General features: G+C 39.1%; 1 protein-coding gene across 21 annotated transcripts in view; it reads left to right on the forward strand.

Annotated features, from left to right (window-relative positions):
* ZNF536 (zinc finger protein 536) overlaps nucleotides 1-21,376 on the forward strand; it is a 444,743-nt gene that overhangs the window by 76,505 nt on the left and 346,862 nt on the right. For 8 of the 21 annotated variants that reach the window (XM_087877032.1, XM_060681611.2, XM_087877026.1 and 5 more), the window contains exon 2: nucleotides 12,165-12,267. The exons of the other annotated variants lie outside the window; for them this stretch is intronic. The gene's annotated coding sequence lies outside the window, so the exon portion shown is untranslated. The remainder of the gene's footprint in view (nucleotides 1-12,164; nucleotides 12,268-21,376) is intronic. 21 annotated transcript variants of the gene reach the window in all.

Raw genomic sequence — 21,376 nt, forward strand, 5'->3', positions numbered from 1 at the left:
TTCCCCCCTTCATCAAAATTTTGGGGTAAAATTAGCTTTGAACCATAGCAAACTGCTTTTACCTTATTATCATGAGACTAATTAATGATAGTTATCTTCTTATGGAAAGACCCTCCAAGATAATTTGTTTCAGAATCTAAAGTTACCTAACTGCTCCACTGACTTTAATTTTTATGAAATATAACATTTTCATTCTTTATCTATGCAACCATTTATTGCTGTCTTTTCTCCTTGTGCTGCTTGTTTCTTCTTTCTGCTATCTTTTTCCCCTTGTCTTCTTCCTCTCTCAAGGTGAACCAGATGAGGTGAGGTCATAAACTGAGATAAGATGAGGAACTTCCAAAAATGCCTCCCCAATCAGAATCAAGATGGAACACAAAACAAGCAGGTTTACTGATTATCTGTGGCTGAATGCAGGCCCATGAATAACACCAAGAACATTTGACTATTTATTTCTTCTTGGCAGGGCATGATGACACATCACTAGTGGGTAGTTTGCCAGTTAAAAATGAACTTTTCTAAAATTCAGGTACACAATGACAATGGCTTTGCTTTTTGGCTCTGCCGTTCTCCGCAACGGACAGCATCCATTTGGACTTGCCTGGACTCAGAAGGTAAGCAGGACCAAATCTGATTGGGATTTGGGAGTAAAGCTAAACTAGGGATTGAAAACATTCTAGAAAATTGCTTTCTTGCTGGTCTCAAGAAAACTGCAGGTATTCTAATAAATTATTAAAGGTAAAGGTAAAGGTTCCCCTCGCACATATATGCTAGTCGTTCCTGACTCTAGGGCGCGGTGCTCATCTCCATTTCAAAGCCGAAGAGCCAGCGCTGTCCGAAGACGTCTCCGTGATCATGTGGCCGGCATGACTCAACGCCAAAGGCGCACAGAGCGCTGTTACCTTCCCACCAAAGGTGGTCCCTATTTTTCTACTTGCATTTTTTTTTACATGCTTTCGAACTGCTAGATTGGCAGAAGCTGGGACAAGTAACGGGAGCTCACCCCGTTACATGGCACTAGGGATTCGAACCGCCGAACTGCCGACCTTTTGATTGACAAGCTCAGCACCTTAGCCACTGAGCCACCGCCTCCCTCTAATAAATTATTAGATCATGGCAATTTCATTGAAAACCTGTCTTTGTTATTTTTGCAGTTCATGGGATGTGTAATAGTCATATGACGATGTGGCATATGTATGTACAAAAGAGGTATTTAAGGTGAAAATGTGGTTGCCCTAATTCTAGATAAATAGGTTTCTGGAGAAAGATAAGTATGTCCAAATAAACCTCCATGATTCAATGCTTTTCATTTTCAATACTCTTGTCAAATAGATGGTATTCTAATGGTCTTGAGGATCCTAAGAGATATTTTACGTACCATTTGCTTCCTTTCCATTGTGTCTCCGTCTCATTCTATCCGTATTCTGGCCACCTTTGTTTCTGCCTCTGTCAATATTTCTGGCTTGTATTGCCTTTTGTTTTGAGGTTCCACCTTTGACTCTATTAAGAATTGAAGTCTTGTAACTCTAGAGCATTTAGTAGATAATATAAAATAAGAATCAATTAAATAATCTATTTCTGGGTTGCCTTTCTTTGAACCTTTATTGCTTTGCATCTATAGATCCAATCTTGCCAGACTGAGGACTCTACTATCTATATTTACCATATACATTGTGAACTCTTAGGGAGGTTTCATCTTCATTCTCTTTCTCTGTCACATGATATGTAACTCTTACTCTTACTCTTCTGGTATGCATCCTTTCCTTCTGGGGATCGACTTCCTCACTAAATCTGATCATACTCCTGATCTCTTCAATTCCAGCAGCATATTAAGACCCATGTTGGCACAGTGGTTAGAATGCAGTATTGCAGGCAAACTCTGCCCACAGCCTGGAGTTCGATCAAGCCTTTCATGCTTCCAAGGTTGGTAAAACGAGGACCCAAATTTTGGGAGAAATATGCTGACTCTGTAAAACCGCTTAGAGAGGGCTGTAAAGCACTGTGAAACACTATGAGCTCTGGTGGCGCAGTGGTTAGAATGCAGTACTGCAGGCTACTTCTGCTGACTGCATTTTTGCAGTTCGAATCTCACCAGGCTCAAGGTTGACTCAGCCTTCCATCCTTCCGATGTCGGTCAAATGAGGACCCAGATTGTTGGGGGCAATATGCCGACTCTGTCAACCGCTTAGAGAGGACTATAAAAGCACTGTGAAGCGGTATATAAGTCTAAGCGCTATTGCTATTGCTAAGTGCTGCTGCTACAGTCTGCTGTTAAAGTTGGAAGATGATATGACAGGCGTTTCAAATGTCCTTCAGGTGATCAATAGAAATATAAAAGGGAGCTATTGCATGGCCTCTTAAAAAGTAATAAGACCTAATTATATCCTTAGAACTCTTGTCATGTGTTAATGTTTTCCATTCCCCATAATATGCTCGTTTGCTTCCTTTCTCAACTCGTCTGCAATTATGTGGTCTGTGCAGCTGAGAATGGTTTCACATATTACAGGTGAGAACCAGTACTTTCAGCTGAGTGTACAGTTGCAAGGGAGTCACCATAATTTGGTTCCTTGATAAGCAGACCAAAAGCACACACATTTTCAACTTAGTGGCACTTATGCTATAGGGAGACATTATTGGCACTCAACGGAAACAACAACACAAAACAGCAAAAAACAGGAAGGGGCTTTTAGATTTGTCCCCATTGCCTAATAGCTTCCCAAGTTATAATTTTCTCTTGTTTTATGTTAACAGTGCATTGTATTGTGTTGTCATAGAATGATTATCAAACACATTGATCATTTGAAGAACTATCTATTGTTGCACTTCTGTAGTTGGACTGGTATCGGTAGGTACTGTGATACTCCGATGAGTAGAGTAGTGGCAAAAGATGTGAGAACTAAGGGAGAAGAGAATATTTGTAGTTCAGGGTTGAAATGAAGGGTCCTTGGTGCTCTTTTGAGTTTGGTTGTTTTCTTACAGATGTTTTATTACCCAAACTAGGTAACATCATTGATGTTCACTGATGATCTAAGACAGGGGTATCAAACTCAAGGCCCAGGGCCCAGATCTGGTCCATGGGTGCTTAGAACTGGCCTGCTGGACCACCTTAGAAACACTGGCTGTGGTGCCTCTGCCAGTGAAAACGGAGCTTTTTGGCTGCGGGTGGCCCTCCTGAGCTCCGTTTTCTCTGGCAGAGGGTTGCAGGAGGCCGTCGCAGCCGAAAACGGAGCTCGGGAGTCCGTTTTCACTGGCAGAGTGCTTGGGCCACCACAGGTGCCCCCAACAAGAGTGATGTTGAGCTGGCCACCCCTACCCTGCCCCCCACCCCCACCCCCACCGGCTCCCCACCCCCAAGGTCAAACACAACCCTGATGCGGCCCTCAATGAAATCAAGTTTGACACTCCTGATCTAAGAAGATGACGATGATCTTCTTAGTGAGAAGATTTAGTGGAGAATCTTGGTGCTAAGCAATATATATATATATATATATATATATATATATATATATATATATATATATATATATATATTAAAAGTCACTTCTACTTGTTTTGTACAAGGTATTTACTAGGCGTTTTTAAAAATTTTTATTTTGGCCTTATCAAAGTAGGCAGCTGTGTGTCCTGCTTCTACCACAAAGCTCACCAAAGCCATTTAAAATCAATTCCAAATCGGAAAAGCAGAGTCAAACTCCTTCTCTCCCCCTCCCCAGAAAATTAAGTTAAAGTTGGTGCCAAACAGTTTGGAGGTGTGTAAAACCCAAAGTGCCAAGCATGGTTCTCACAAAGTTGTTATGTTATTAGCAAGATTGAGTGAGGTGAACAGGATTAGGTTGTGAAACTTGCAAGCGAGGGATCCGTTTCCCATCTGATCCAATCAATGTACCTCTTTATGTATATCAAAAGAGTGACTCCCTTATTTTCTTTCGAACAGCCTTGTGATCTGATGAGAAGCTGGGCCTCTTCAACTGATAACAGGGAAACTCGAAATTGGCTGTTTACAGTGCAGTCCCTAAATCTTCATCAACCTGCTATTGCACAAAGCAAGGGAATCAGATTTTCAGCTTGAATTTTAAAGATAAGCTTAAAAGTGGGATGAGTGTCTGACTGTCGGATTCCAGAAAGTGGGGCAAATAATAAAAGGACAATTTGCCCATGTTTAGAAGAAGAAGAAGGTATTGGGAGTGGGAGGAAAATAGTTATTTTTCCCTTCCTTCCTCCCTCCCTCCTTCCCTCTTCTTTCCTTGCCCTTCCTTCCTTCCTTCCTTCCTTCCTTCCTTCCTTCCTTCCTTCCTTCCTTCCTTCCTTCCTTCCTTCCTTCCTTCCTCCTTCTCTCCCTCCTCTCCTCCTTCATTTGGTACTAATATTGAAAACAATTAAGCATCTGCATTCCTTCTAATCTGAGTTGTAAGGATACAAGAAGTATTGATTTTTCAGTTTAAGCCCATCCTGGAGAACTCTTATTGTCTGTTGCTCTTCCAAAGTATTTGTTCCCTCTGAAATGCCACGTCCATTATTTTCAGGTACCCTACAATATTAACCATCTTGTTGTATCGTTTGCTCTCTCTTTTTACCTCCCGTTAAAAGCTTTAGGATGATATTAGGTTAGAAAGTTAAATGTCTATTTCTGCTACTTAGGGTTTCAGTTGAGTGTGCAAAATGTTTTCCCCTCCGTTTGTTTAGGAAGTTATCAATCACTTTCAGATTTCAAACCCCAGGGCTTCCGTCAGAGTCATGAACTGGAAAAAAAAGATTCTAAGTGACACATTGATGTGAAGATCAATGACACAAATTCTCTGAACAAATCAGTGCAGGACTTCTTACAGAGCCAAAGCTTTGCGGCGGTTGGTCTGGGATGGAATTCAGAATTGGTTTTTACTGATCTAAAACTGTTTCTGTTAGGCAGTATTTCCTTTGACTAATCATCGGCTTGATAGCATAACTGTCACAAAGAAACATTTTATTAGGTCATCTGTTCACCTTACATTTCCTTCCTTCAGTGTGATTGTAAGCGGTTGCAAGTAGGAATGCTATGAACAGGGTTCCTTGGTCCTGAATGAAAGCTATATAATCAGTCTTGTGGTTAATGCTGATCGAGACAAGAAAGTTTTTGAATGATACCATTAAAGCTATATGAGCAATTAGTTCTGTAGGCAACTCTTTATTGGAAATAAACCCTATTGGTTATACTAAAGATTACTAATGAGTAAACATGCCCAGAGCTGACTGTTTAGTCAGGCAGAATGTTGCATAATTAAGTTAACTTGGTATGCAAAAGTGCAGGCTAGAGCTACATATTTTTGAATGGGAAAAATCAACCATTTCAGTTTTCATTTCTCGGGGAAGATACAGGATCAACTATTCTTGTTTCCCTGAAAATAAGACATCCTCTGATAATAAGCCCAATCGGGCTTTTGAGCGCAAGCGCTAAAATAAGCCTCCGCCCCCTGAAAATAAGCCCTCTCCAAAAATATTTAAACGCAGAGCTGGAAATCAGGTAAGACGGCAAGAGGAGCCCCATCTTGCTCCACGCGCCCCAAAATAATAAGACCTCCCTGAAAATAAGGCCAAGCGCTTATTTCGGGGTTCAAAAAAATATAAGACTGGGTCTTATTTTTGGGAAAACACGGGTAATAACAGTAACCCCGTAACAGACAACAATACACATTGAGTGATTCCGTTCAATACTTGGGTGTGTGTGTGTGTGTGGAGAAATCTGCATTTTCCTTTGTGAATGACTTACTGATAATTTTATTTTGGAGATGGGGGAGAATTAAGTAAGAAAAAAAAGAAGACATATTTACTCCATAGAAAGTCTGCTTCCCAGGCTTAATTTTGGATACAGGTTTCAAAATGCCATACAAGAGTTACCAGGAAATCAGTGATAGGCTTATTTGACAGGAACCTGAGCTTCGAGGTTCCTCTCCAGTTCATAGAGAGCAAATATAACTATTTTATGTTTAAAAATTAGACATGCAGATTCAGGCATGCAGGCAGGCAGAAAAGATAGAAAACTTAATGGGATAGATTTAGGTAAGCTTGACGTTTGTTCGACTACTGTGCTTTCATAGCAGCCAAATCAGGGGTGCTATTCAGCAGGTTCTGACAGGTTCTGGAGTACCGGTAGCGGAAATTTTGAGTAGTTCGGAGAACCAGCAAATACCACTTCTGACTGGCCCCAGAGTGGGGAGGGAATGGGGATTTTGCAGTATCCTTCCCCCTGGAGTGGGGAGGGAATGGGGATTTTGCAATATCCTCCCCCAGGAGCGGAGAGGGAATGGGGATTTTGCAGTATCCTTTCCTTGCCATGCCCACCAAGCCACGCCCACAGAAGCGGTAGTAAATTTGAATTTCACCACTGAGCCAAATTATCTGAAGTTTGTATCGACATGAGTATCTGCCAGTCTTGTGGGGTAATCCAGACAAGAAGCACACCTAGAAGTAGTTTTTTTTTTAAAACTTTTTTGTACTCTGGAAAGAGTGCAAAGAAGAGCTGCATTCTTTCCAGTCATGCACTGAAAGATGATTAGGGGGCTGGAAATCGTGGAGCTAGAACATAAAGAATGGTTGCAGGAACTGGGTCTATCTAGTCTGGTGAAAAGAAGGACTAGGGGTGACAGGAGAGCTGTCTTCCAAAAAAGAAGAGGCGGTATCAAACCTATCTTCCAAAGCACCTGAAGGCAGGACAAGAAGTAATGGATGAAAACTAATCAAGGAGAAAAGCAACCTAGAGCTAAGAAGTAATTTCCTGGCAGTGAGAACAGTTAATTAGTGGAATGATACGTTATGGGTGCTCCATCACTGGAGGTTTTTAAGAAGAGATTGGACAACCATTTGTCTGAAATATTATAGCATCTACTACCATGAGCAAGGGGTTGGACTAGAAGACCTCCAAAGTCCTTTCCAACTCTGTTATTCTATGTTCTGTTCTATGTGACATTAATAGAATCTTGCAAGTTTGAAATATCTTTCGGTCCTTGCCTTTATAGTCCAAGAAATTAGGGAAACTCCCTCCTGAGATGTTTTCCACACACCTGTTCCTTCTGTGGGTCAAGGTGCCTTTTATCCAACTGTTACCTAGGAACTGTTGCTCCTCTTCCTGTCTTCCAAGCAGTGGGTGAAATCCAAATTTTTTTACTACTGGTTCTGTGGGCATGGCTGGGGAAGGATACTGCAAATTCCCCATTCCCTCTCCACTCCTGGTGGAAGGATATTGCAAAATCCCCATTTCCACCCCACTCTGGGGCCAGCCAGAGGTGGTATTTGCTGGTTCTCCAAACTACTCAAAATTTCCGCTACTGGTTCCCTGAACTGCTCAAAATTTCCGCTACCAGTTCTCCGAACTACTCAAAATTTCTGCTAACGGGTCTCCGAACTACTCAAAATTTCCGCTACCAGTTCTCTGAACTACTCAAAATTTCCACTAATGGGTCTCTGAACTACTCAAAATTTCCGCTACTGGTTCTCCGAAGTACTCAAAATTTCTGCTACCGGGTCTCCAGAACCTGTCAGAACCTGCTGGATTTCACCCCTGCTTCCAAGGATATTCCCATTATAGTATTTGACTGGTTTCCTTCCAAGTCAAGCCAAACCTCTTATTTGAGACAGCAAAAGCTAGCCACAAATCAATATCTGCTTGTCTAGGGTTAGTGTGAGGCAACAGTTTACTTTCATCAACAAAGCATTGGAGAGGGAAAAAAATGCCAGGTGAGTAATGGCTTTGTAGATTCAGGATAAGAGGTCATGACTGTTGAGCAGTTGTTCCAGTCTGATCAGGATTTAGGAGATGATTATGTAAACGGTTACTGCCAGCTTTTGATTGTCAGCGTAAAGACTGACCACCTTGACAGATTTTAGAAAGGTTTCTATAAAGGGAATTGGACGGCGTCTCCTGTAAGTTACACAGTGATATATTTGTTTTAAATGGGAAACAGTTTAGTACTGTATGCCTTTCTTCTCAATAATTCTTGCTAAACAGAATTCTGAGATACTTAAGCTTGGAAAGAATCACTTTTGGTTTGAAACACCTGCCAAAAACAAAGAAACTGACAGCTGTAAAACAAACCTCAGGTGGCCGAGTTTGCCCAGGTTGTTAAGGAATGTATTAAGCCACAGATCATGTTTTGCAATTTCACATGTTACATGAAACATGTATCCACCCACGCAATTGCAGCAGGGTTTCTTGTATGACGTTGAATTGGAAACCAGCACTCTCCAAAAAATTTGAAAGTCTTGCATTCACTGGTCCAAAGATCCAAGAGAATTCTTCTATACTATTGAAAATGTCAATTAAATTTCACTGGCAAAACAATTTCCTCTCCCTGAATGATTGTCACATTAAAAAAGCTGGACTCCAAAAGATATTTGGATAATTTTTTTTTAAAGAATATGAATTTCCATTATTAATAATCTTGAAGCACCTGCAAACTTTTCTTTCAATCTTTTTTATTTACCAAATGTATTGGCGCCAGGGAAATTGTCAAGCGCCAGAGAAATCAGAAGGCCCAGGCAGTTCAAATGAGTATAAAGATTTATTGCAAGCTCATGTTCTCTACAAGAATCTGAGCTACTAATGGTCAAAGCAAATTGGCGGTAGGCTCATGGAGGGCTGAATTTAACTCTCTTGTGGGAATGAAGAGACTCATGATTGATGATGTGTTTGACTCCTTCCTTTGGCTCAGCCTGGTCATCTCCTACATTGTCCATCTCGCCACAGAGTAACTATGATTTTATTTTGTGAAGGTAGATTTTTACTCTTTCTACAGCAAAGATTAAAACAGTCCTCCAAACTTGTTGAAATATGCCTTCATATGCAAACTTATACAGCCTATTAAGATTTTATTTAATTTATTTAAATTTATTTATTTATTCAAAACAATGCATATCACTTCTCATTTAAAGAAAAATCTTAATCAGTTTACAATAAAATTGAGCCAATTAAAGCAATAAGTTAAAAATACATTAAAAAATATTGTATAAAAGACAACAAAACAAACTAAGCAATAAACTGAGCAATGAATCCGTTTGTAATTAATGTATTAAATGATGGTTAAAACGTAGAATATTAGGAAAATAGTTTTATTTCAACATTCTTTCCTCCCAGTTTTTAAATGAAAGAATCGTAGGTGTTCCCCATTAAAACCATTGTTTGATGTTCTATTATAGCACAGTATGTAAACTTGGCCTAGTATAAGTAAGTAATGATACATATTAGGTATTAAAAATTGCCTAATTTTATGTACACATTGATCATAGCTGATGGTAACAAAAAGAAAAGATACCCCGTGTTTGCAAAGGATTCATCATTTTTGTCATGGAGCAATGGAGAGGGAGAGGAAAAGTTTATTTTAGAGTTCATTTGGGAATCTTGGGAGTGTGTCTATAAATTTGTTTATTGGTTTAACAATATTTGTAGCTCACCCCAGGCCTAGCCCTGTGGTAGAGAACCAATGATGCACAGATTAAAGAAAACTGTGGAAAAAAATGCAGCCCATAACATTTGATTAGACTTCTCATGACATCAATTTACTTGTTTGTGGAATGTAAGGAGGATTGATAATGCTTGTATAATACTCTATAGCAGTGATGATTAACCTTTTCCGGACCGAGTGCCCAAAGCGTGTGTGCCCCTGAATCCCCAAAATGCAATGCATGCATGCACCCTGCACATGCGTCCCTCACATACGCCCCGCCCTTGTGCATGTGTGTGCACCTCCCTGCCCCCTGTGCATGCGCATGCATCCCCCACATGCACCCCTACCCCCTGTGCATGCATGGCAGAGACCCGAAGACCCACTGGCTGGCAGGAGGCATGCATGCATGTGTGCCGGAGCTGAACTGGGGCGACGGCTCGCGTGCCCACAAAGAGGGCACTGCATGCCACCTCTGGCACGTGTGCCATAGGTTCACCATCACGGCTCTGTAAGGGATGTAATATTCCTTAGAGACAATCTATCTATTGTTGTATGTACACTGAGAGTTTATGCTCAAGAAACAAATTCCTTGTGTGTCTAATCACACTTGGTCAATAAAGAATTCTATTCTATTCTATTCTATTCTATTCTATTCTATTCTATTCTATTCTATTCTATTCTATTCTATTCTATTCTATTCTATTCTACCCTACCCTACCCTACCCTACCCTACCCTACCCTACCCTACCCTACCCTACCCTATCCTATTATTCTACTACTCCATTCTTCTACTACTCTACCTACTCTACTCTACTCTACTCTACTCTACTCTACTCTACTATCTGTCTTGTCATCCATGCCTCACCTACCTTTTAAAAAATGGCACCTCTAAACCCTCTACAGATATCCAAAACGGATAAGTAAATTCAGTTTTGGCAAGCTATTACAAGTAGTCCTTGACTTATGACCACAATGGAGCCATAAATTTCCATTGCTCAGCAAGATAGCTGTTAAGTCCGTTGTGCACCATTTTGTGACCTTTTTATGCCTCCGTTGTTAAGCAACTCATTGCAGTTGTTCAGTCAATTAGCAGTTGTTAAGCGAATCTTAACAATTCCCTATTGACTTTGCTGTCAGAATCCAGCTGGGAAGTTTACAAATGATGATCATATGAACCTGGGATAATGCAACTGTCATAAATACACGCCAGTTGCCAAGTGCCCAAATTTTGATCACGTGACCATGGAGATGGCTGCAACAGTCATAAGGGTGAAAACCGATCCTTAGTCTCTTTTTTCAGTGCTGTTGTAACTGCAGTCACTAAACAAATAGTTGTAAATTGAGGATTATCTATACCTGATTTATTGCAATGTACCAGGGGTGAAATGCTCCCGGTTTGGACCGGATCACCCGATCCGGTAGCAATGGCGGCAGGTGGTTCGGAGAATTGATAGCAGAAATCCCTGCCCCCCCCCCATGCCCAGCTGAGCCATGCGATCATCAGAGGCTTTTTTTTTTACTTTTAAAAGCATTTTTTTCTACAAATGCTTTTAAAAGTAAAAAAAAAAAAAAGCCTCTGATGATCGCACGGCTCAGCTGGGATTGTCAGAGGCTTTTAAAAGCATTTTTTCTACAACCTCTTTGTCAGCCAAAGAGGTTGTAGAAAAAATGCTTTTAAAAGGCTCTGACGATCCCAGCTGAGTTGCCTGATCGTCAGAGCCTTTTAAAAACAGTTTTTTCTACAACCTCTTCGTCAGCCGAAGAGGTTGTAGAAAAAATGCTTTTAAAAGTTTTTTTTTTTAAAAGTTGGCCATGCCCACCCAGTCACAAGCCACGCCCCACCAAGCCACGCCCACAGAACCGGTAGTAACAAATTTGACATTTCGCCACTGCAATGCACTGAATATAGCGATGCATCTTTTTAAATCCGCAAACATAAGGTAACTTGGTATGTAAACACTCCAGTAATTAATTGTTCTTATTTCATGCTTTCCTTCAACATAGGAAATAAACTTTCAATCACAAGTTTCTTCTAACTTTCTGGAGTTTTACATCTTAAACAGTCTGCCCATAGTCCCATAAAAATAAGGATGGTCCATTACTTTGATGCCTTTCAATTTTCTCGATATTACTATATTCTATTAAAAAAAAAAAACATTCCAAAAGTATGTTTGAGGCACGGATCTAACCGTATTGGGAGTTTGGTTAATTCCTCCTATTTAATGAAATAATCTTAAATTTGTTAGAAGAAGGCCTTTATTTTGGTTTTAATTGCTGGCGTTACGGTCTCCTCCAAATGGAATTTATGAGTTTGCCACCATCTGGGAGAGACTGCTTATTTATATAATAGAACTTATTTGTATACGAGAACTTTTAAAATTGTTTTTTCTTTAGTCTAAGAAGACCAGAATATCGGCATCTGTTAAGCCGTAAAGACTTTCTCCTAAATTGGGAAAATGATCTTAAATTTTTTCCTCCTTTATTTTGGCACAGTATGGAAGTACATTTCAGACCCCTAGGCAATTAACAGATCAGAGAAGAATTCCCTTTCTAAAAAGATTACTTTCCCAAATATCAGATTCCCCCTGCCACCCCCAAATCTAGGCTGCTTCCATTCATAATTCTCTCTCTCTCTCTCTCCCTTCTCAATATGGAAGGGTAACTAAAATATATGCTAACTGTAGTATAGTGTCTTTCAGGGAGAATTGATTTTGATTTACACAATGGCTTTGCATTTTAAATTTCTCACAGGTATTGTTTTTGCAATTCCTGACCTTCTGTACTAATCCCTCATCTCCGAGAAGACTCCCACAGCCAGGGGAGAAAAAAAAATTGTTGATGTTGGATCAACCTGGTAAGAATTGTTCTGTCATCCTTTAAAAGACATTTCTGTTTTATGTATGAGTGTCTTCAAGTTAATACCTTCATCCTTTTTTTACAATGTGTATATAAAGAAAGAAAGTGTTTATTCTTTTCATGATATGTATATGGACAGAAATTTTTATTTCACTGTTTGTACTTGAACAAATCGCGCTGCATCTTTTCAAAATTCCAACTCTGCTTTGATTCTTTCTCCTTTGGGAAAAGTGGTTCTTTTTTAGTAAACGTCCTTTATGACCAGTGCCGATTTGGCTTTTTGTGACGGGAGAAGCTGGTGCCCGCACTCTGCTAATTGAAAATTGTCATGTCACAGCTGACAATATTCTCAAATGATTTCTCCAAATATAGCTGTAGCTTGCATTGGCCACATTTATTTTTCCAAGGTATGTGTATGGTATTTTTTTTAATGATCTATTATTAGTAAGTTGCTGAGTCTTTTGTTGCAGATTTCCTGATTGGTACAGAATTAGGATTGATTTACAGTGTATGATTGACAGAGCCTCCCATCCCAGAACAGTGACTTGGGATGGTGTAGAAACATTAAAATCTTCCATTTTCCTGACAGACCCTCATTTGCCATTGACTTAAGGTCAGATCAAGATATGTTGCTGCCTGATAAACAATCCAATAGTGATTGTCAAGCACTGGGGAAATCAGGAGATTCAGGCAGGTCAAATGAGTATAAAGATTTATTGCAAGCTTAAGCTCTCTACAAGAATCTGACCAACTAATAGTCAAGGGAAATGAGTGGGAGATAAGAAAGGCATTCAGGGTGGGGTAGATTTAGATCTCTTGCGGGCACACAGTGACTCATGATTTATGATATCTTTGACCCCCTTCCATAGGTTCAACCTGGTCATCTCCTACAGTGGCTTTCCTAGTGTATATTGAAATACCAAGCAAACTTGTAGCTGAATTTTTCTTCAGCCTTAAAGATGCAATTTCCGCTGTTGAAATCAGCATGCTATTTTAGCAATGGATAGCAGGCCAATAGGATGGCCAGTTCCTTTCCAATTCATTTTGACACCTCCCCATAAAGAGGAGGTTGGTAAGACCCAACCTTTAAGAGTTGACGTACATGCAATTCCTGGTCTACCAGTATAATAGATAGTAAATCCAAGCTAGCTAAAGCTTCAAAGCAGTTGATGTGCACAAGTGACATGGTCTTCCATTTGAAGTATGTTGGGAGTACAAATATTTGGATGAAGAAAGTTTCATTCTGAAGTTGGGACTCCCCAACCCTTCAGGTTAAATAAGGGATTCAGGGATTTGGGAACTTAATCTGGAATTCCAGTAGAAGGTAGGACCATCTTTAGAAATGGGAAATCAATTGTGCAGCACAAGTATCCGTGTTTGGCTCTTGTTGATTCTGAGTGTCTGTCAGCCCTGCAAACTAGGAAACCAAAGTTATGCATGCCAGTACTCCATTTATTATAAGGCTATCTTAACAGAAACGTGCGGAATGGGACAACTCCCTATAGCCAACTTGCCACGGGACAAGTTGCTGCAGGACAATACAATCCAAGGTAACTCAAGAGAGCTCACTCCAGCCTTGAGATCTTCTAATTTGAGAAGGTTTAAATCTAAAGCAAGATGAGGCCCCCTGCAATTCACTTATCTCCTTCTTGAGTTCTCCTGCGATGAATTGTGCTGGGCAAGTTGTCCAGTGGTGAGCTGACCGTGGTGAGTCAAGAGGGATGAGATGACCAGGACAAATTGGCCAGGGTGAGTTGGCCAAGGCACGTTGTCCTAGACTCATGTTGAGTTCCTCCTGACTCCCTTTATGTTTAGGAGAACTAAGGAGGATATTATCTGAGACACTTACTTGGATTTCCACACTGACCATTATCTTGGTTGTGACAATTCCTCTTGTTCCTCAAGGCAATTCCTTCTACCTCTTACCCATTACAGTCTGGTGGTCTCGACCCTCCTTGAATCTGATTCTGAGTGAACCCTGCCTGATTCTTCCTCTCTAGGTGTAAGAATCCTTCTTCAGTTCTTCAGTTTCCTGAATTGCTGGTGAGCTGTGCTTTGCTAAGGCTGAACAGACTTCGAGTGGGTTGTTTCCCACAATGCATCCATTTTCCACTGCAATTCAGGGTAAAGCTCAGAACAAACTTGAGCTGTAACTGAATTAGCTGGATTTTGGTGGCAAAAGGCAGCAATAGTAACTTACCTGCCAAATTGTGGTGTGAAAATGTATTGTTGGTTCATCTTCAACGTAAGACTAATACTGTATATATTTACGTACTGGTTATGTTAATATTAGCGTGTACTATCTAATCGGTGTACACTTAGACTTGATATAAATAAGGAGGAGATTAGCAATCTGAATATATTTGTCTAGGAGTTGGAGTTGATGTAGTTGTGGTTCAGATCTCATTACCTTCATGAAAATTAGTGCAGATAAGGCTTTCTTTGTGAACCACTTCCTTGGCACGGGCTCAAGTCTCACTTATCTGAACATTTTTCTTGGTTGGTTGCTCTTTCTTCTGTCCCTCAAAGCCATCCTCTATACCCACCACAACTTGAAGAAAACTTTATCTTATCCAGGAATAACAGAAGCAGGTGGAGCCAATCCCAGCCATCCAGACTAGGATCTGCTCCTCACTCCTATTTCAAGGGTGAAATCCAGCAGGTTCTGGAGAACCTGTAGCAGAGATTTTGAGCAGTTCGGAGAACCAACAAATACCACCTCTGGCTCACCCCAGAGTGAGGAGGGAATGGGGATTTTGCAGTATCCTTCCCCTGGAGTGGTGGAGGGAATGGAGATTTTACAATATCCTTCCCCCAAGAGTGGGGTAGGAATGGGGATTTTGCAGTATCCTTCCCCTGCCATGCCCACTGAGCCACGCCAACAGAACCGGTAGTAAAAAAAATTGGATTTCACCACTGTCCTATTTGTATTTCCCCAAACTCAAAAAGGGCTCCTTGCTAAGAACAATGAAAGGCACGTGCCAAAGGAAATTCGTAACCCCACATCAGTAACTGAGCTAAATATAATTCCAAAATTCTTATTAATTTTAAAACATAGGCAGGTATGCACAAATTAATTACTGAGAACAATTACAACGCCTTGTCCTCCTGAATATTTATTCACTTATTTATGTATCTATTTCTCTATCATATTTCTACCCCGCCGCAATCAAACAACTCTTGGCAGCTAACATAGATTATAAAACACGTTAAAGTACCTAGGGTCTGATTAAAACCAGCCATGACTGCAAGTACAGCATCAACCCTAATCCAGGGCCATCAAAAACAACATAAATAAGAGAGAAATAAAATAAGGATTAAAAAGAATAGAACATGTGGAGGGGGGGGGAGGTCTTATCCATAAGCTTTAAAAGGATTCTTTCCAAAATATTTGGTCTTTTTAAACTATTCTAATATTTTCCTGAGAACCAACAATGGGAGACACAACTTAACTCTATCAGGGATTGCTCAAAATCTATCTCATGTTTTGAAAATGGGGGGATAATTTCTCCCTGGATGCTTTAATAGGACAGGCTAATGTTGGATGGAATAGGTGGTAACAAAGACCCAAGCATCTGTTTAACAGAGGATCAGGATGATCTTCAACAAATCAATCTATTGTTCTTCCTCTCCTCTTCCTGCTCATCTCATAACCTTTGAACTTCTGAGTTGTCTTGATCCCACCTTTCCCCACTCGGATTCAGACTACAAATCTCCAGTTTAGCCAGGAAGAAATGCCAATGAAATCAACAGAACTTCAGTTTAAGTTTATATTTTAGGATTTGCGCTGTACTCTGATCATGGAAAAGAAGGTAAAATGGAGCCTAAGTTGGGTTTATGGTCCATTATCTAAATTACATGCAAGCAAGTGTGCTGAGGTGGGGACATGTTGGCTCAGTGGGTAAGGCGCTAAGCTTGTCGATCGAAAGGTTGGCAGTTCAGCGGTTCGAATCCCTAGTGCCACATAACGGGGCAAGCTCCTGTTACTTTTCTCAGCTTCTGCCAACCTAGCAGTTCAAAAGTATGTAAAAAATGCAAGTAGAAAAATAGGGACCACCTTTGGTGGGAAGGTAACATCATTCCGTGCGCCTTTGGCATTTAGTCATGCCGGCCACATGATCACGGAGACATTTTCGGACAGCGCTTTGCTCTTCGGCTTTTAAACAGAGATGAGCACCACTCCCTAGAGTTGGGAACGACTAGCACATATGTGCGAGGGGAGCCTTTACCTTTATTTTAAGGCTGCTGATTTATAATATATTTCCAAGGTGGTTTTCTGATTTGGACAGATTCCCTTTCCACAATAACAGTAGTTTAAAACAAAAATTCAAATAAAATCTGCCTAGACTTTTTTGGTGTCAAGGATACGGAACTGTAGCTTTCCCGTGGCGAGACAATGAGGTAATTGAACCAGATCTCATAAAACATTGTATAATTTTGGGGTTCCGGTAATCCACATTTGATTCTGCTAAGGGGCTTTAACAAATCTCTATAAAACCATCTTTACTTCTAATTAGCAGAACCTACCTTTCCTTTTGACCATATTCCTTAGAGGTCATCCCATAAACCATTTAAACTGATAGCAATATTAGAGGCTAAGAAATTAATTTCATACCACACTCTTCTTTTTCTTTCTTTCTTTTTTTAAACGTGACTTTATCTTGTTTTAGGAAGTGCTTAGTTTTTGATTTTTGTGGATATTACCAATAGAGGATTACTTTTATTTAGATTTTTTTTTCCTCCACAAGAGTTATATTAGAAATTTGCTGTTTTATTCTTACCTTCTTAGTAAAAATCCTTTTATCACACAATGGGTAATTTATATCCATTACCAGCCCTTTCAATCCTTTTCAGTGAGGCTGTCACTGCCTTTGGCATCGTAATGATTAATGTGATCTAATAATAGTGTGCCATTATATTACCTTAGTAAAACATGTACCAACAGCCTATTCAGATCTACCAAATTCATAGCTTCCTATAAGATTTTTGTTGAAAGACGGGATTACTGTTTTTCAAAGCGGAATTTTTTCCCCTCCTGTTAATATATTTAATGAAATTCACAATTCTTTGCATACATGACAGTGCATGCATGCATATATACATATATACACATGCATACACACACACACAAACATTTGAATGCATCTTGTGCCTCGATGGCAATGTCATTGCGGATTACAATTTGCTAAGTGAATCTTTTGGCATGCTAAGCAAATTATTTGATATAAAAAAAGAAAATATGCTGGTTGTACTGCTTTGTCTTATTAAAGCATCCATTAAAAAGCGGGGGGAAACAGTGTTTCCCTATAATTTACAGTGAATCAAGTATCCGGAATTGAAATATTGTTTTTATTTAGCCTTATTTATGGGTTATATACTTGATTAGCTTCTTCAATGCAAATTTCAAAATACAAATGATAGTTTCAGATCTCTGAGGATTCTTTGGTATAATTTTGAAAGACTTCCAAGTTCGTATCGATTAACTATGCCCATATTTTTAAGATCTGTTCTGCCAATAAGTCTCTATTTTCAGAAACAGGTATATGTTGAAAGTCTCAGGATTTTCTTGTGGAGTGCTATTGATCATAATCACATGACAACATTTAGATATAAAATCCTCAGCTGGTTTCAAGATCTTTAAACTGTTTAAACTAGAGATAACCCAGAATAGTTGTAGCTTCCATAGTGGGACTAGTAATGTATTATTTCATTGAGGATTAGGTGGAAGAATTTTGTGATTTTTAGAGGATGAAATAGAGGTTATGTTTTTAGTGACATCTAGGAATTTTCTATATGCATATAGGATTTTTCTCTGGAATGGCGTAGCTACCACAATGTTTTCCAAAATTCCCTGCCCAGCTGATTCATAAATGTCTCCTCTACATTCTTGTTTCTTTTTCTCTTTGAGAGTTAGTTAGTTTGTTAGCTGGCCAGGGGATGACTTTGGGGAAATGAAATGATAGCCAAATTATTTCAGAGAGGCCTCCTGTAATGTATAGCACATTCTTGCTCATCTGACTGGAAATATTAGACTCCCTTTTCTGTACTTTGATTTAACCTAAATTGCTTTTCTTCCCAATCACCAACCACAAAACATGATTGAGAGTTATTTATAGTCTTCCTCATGTGGTAGTTCTCTCTTTTCTTTGTCCCAAGTTCAGTCGTAAATGAACAAATTATATAATAAAAGGTTCCCTTGAGTCTTGAATCAAAATGGACTCCGGGGACTGTCTGGATGCATCCATGAAATTTTCTTTATAATGGTTAGAAGTGGTTTTAGAACATAATTGTGTTTTTAGAAAACAGCATCTTTTAAATTGAGACTCAAATCGTGAGATAGCCCATCCTTCCTCAAAAATAGTTTCCACAAACAGCAGGAAGAAGGCAGTCCAGACTTTTGATGCTACCACCATATAAAAGAAAGAGGTGTGAGTCTGTTCAGTTCCTGATAACAGTTTTTGGGCTTTCAGTCAATGATCTGCTAGATTAAGACATTCCCCCTAAAGAATTAATAGATATGAATGATTGATTTGAATGAGTTCTGTGGGAGATTCTGCTAAATATTTGGAAAACAAAGTTTTTAAGTATGTGACCAACTCTAGATTGAAAAGTTAGTGTTATCAACCTATTTTCCAAAGCACCAGAAAGCAGGACAAGAAGCAATGGTTGGAAACTAATCAAGGAGACAAAGGAACCTAGAACTAAGGAGAAATTTCCTGACAGTTAGGACAATTAATCAGTGGAACAGCTTGCCTTCAGAAAATGTGGATGCTCCATCACTGGAAGTTTTAAAGAAGAGATTGGACAATCATTTGTCCAGAAGTGTATAGTCTCCTGTTTGAATAGGGGTTTGGATTAGAAGACTTCAAGGTCCCTTCCAACTCTGTTATGCTATTATTCTCTTGTCTGCCCTATTGATTGATCCATTATTCCTTGAGTAAATCTGTGTTGTAAATTCCTTAGCAAAGTGATGAGGATGTGTGGGGTTATCTGTTAGAGTCTAATGATGACATCATGATTTGTCCTAATTGGAAAATGTTGTCCTGAGCATCCAGTGTGTAACTTCAATGAGGATACCCTTAATTATTGGATGACCAAGAGATGGCCAACATGTTCTCATTTAGCATGTGGAATATTTTATGTTTACCTGGTGAAGATGCCAACACATGTTGTCATTTTTGCATCTAGTTTTGTGGGTCCTTGGTTAAAAGCATAAGAAACTCACTTGGATCTCTTTTTCAACCTAAAAACACTGTGTCAACCATTAATAATATCAGTGTCTTTAAAAAATTAATTAATAATATCAGTGTCTTAAAAAAAGGCTTATTTGTATACGTTTTGGGCTTATAACTAACATATGGATATATGAACTTTTTTTCCAAAGCAAAAAATCTTTCAAAATCCTTTATAAAGTCAAATATATAGAATTCATATGTTGTCTTTTCTACATCCTTGTTCTGTTTCTCATCATAGTTGCAAATAGCATCTTTCTACTTGCAACCTCCTCATTCCTCCCCTTCTGGATGTCTTTCTATCCCATGCCTTCCATACCTTCAGCTATCCCATTTGTCAAATCGGGGTTAACTGCTAATCACAGTTTTTCAGGCATTGCTGGTTTTTCCAAAAGATGGAAAGACCACAAAAGCATTTATTGAGATAAAAGTGTACTTCCAAAATGATTCCTTGAAAATGCCATAGATACCCAGCTTTCAATCTTTTCATCTGCCCCAACATTTGCTTTTTATTATAAGTAGTATAGCTTTTCCCTTTATTAGTTACAGAACAGCAATGCCTAGTTAGCCAAGTAGATGATATGAAGTACCTCCTTGCTATAATACCACATATAAAGCATTGTTGCACATCTATTTGTGTGCAGTCTCTTACAAAAATCACAGATAAGCACAACTGATCACCATATCCCTCTCTGATATATAATGAAATAATGGCAAGAGATTTTCAAATGAAACACTCAAATGTAATGCAGGATGCTACCTTTTCTTTATTTATTTTTTTCCTTTCAGTCTATTGTTTTTTTTTTTAAAGAGGCATTTTGCACTTCAGTTAATATTTCTGTAATGGAGGTTTGCTTTAAAAGCCTATTCTTGTTATGATTATGCTGTTTCCCATCCGTTGTTATGCTACTGACTTGAAATTAAAACAAGAACACTTCTGAAATAAAGTATCTATAAAACTCCTGAGGAAATTTAAGGAAAAAGCAGTCCTTTTAAAAAAGTTAGTTTCTAGTTTCAGATATGTTCAATATAACAACTGATCAAAATTATTTGATGAATAAAGTCAACACCCTTCTCCCCCAAAACACCTATTCAGATAGTCCAGAATAAGTATTCAGGCTGGATTCACCAGTGAATTAAAAAAAAAAAAGGAGCCATTGAATGAGGTACTTTAAAAAGAAACAAAACATCACAAATTTATATGTAACATGATCATTTCAGTGCAATTGGTTGGGTTTGCTAAATCATGGCTTGTTTTAACCATGGTGCTTTCATTCATGCATCCCTCCAAGCTATTAATAACGATTTACCAAGTACAATAGGTTCTCAAAAGAGATCACTCAACAGTGATTCCAACTGTCTAATTGCCAGCAATGTAGTAGTTTGAGCAAATTTTGCTTCTCACATTAAAATTTGCAAAGAGAAATGACTTTGCCAAGCCTGATTGGAATAAAATGGTACTGATTGAATGAAACAATATAGATATAGATATAAGATTTTTCTTCAAAGACAGGGTTACTGTTTTTCAAAGCTGAATCCCCCCCCCCCGTTCTGTTAATATATTTCATGAAATTCACAATTGCTTGTGTTTATGACGGTATGTGCATGCATATACACACATATAAACATGCAAACACATGCAGACAAACATTTGAATGCTTGTGCCTCGATGGCAAATATATATATAATAAGCCCAGAAACTTGTGAATGAGATTTCACAGAACCAGGGCTGCATAACACCATAGCTTACGTAGGTAAAACCTGGCTAGAAAGAATATGCACATAAAAGCCTACGAAAAAGAAAGAAAAAGAAACATTGTACCTTTAGAGGGAGGATACCTGAGAAGAGGGTGTGGCTCACTGACGAAGCCTTAT

The sequence above is a fragment of the Pantherophis guttatus genome, chromosome 11 (genome assembly GCF_059756535.1).
Source record: "Pantherophis guttatus breed Tessera chromosome 11, ASM5975653v1, whole genome shotgun sequence".
Taxonomy (NCBI): domain Eukaryota; kingdom Metazoa; phylum Chordata; class Lepidosauria; order Squamata; family Colubridae; genus Pantherophis; species Pantherophis guttatus.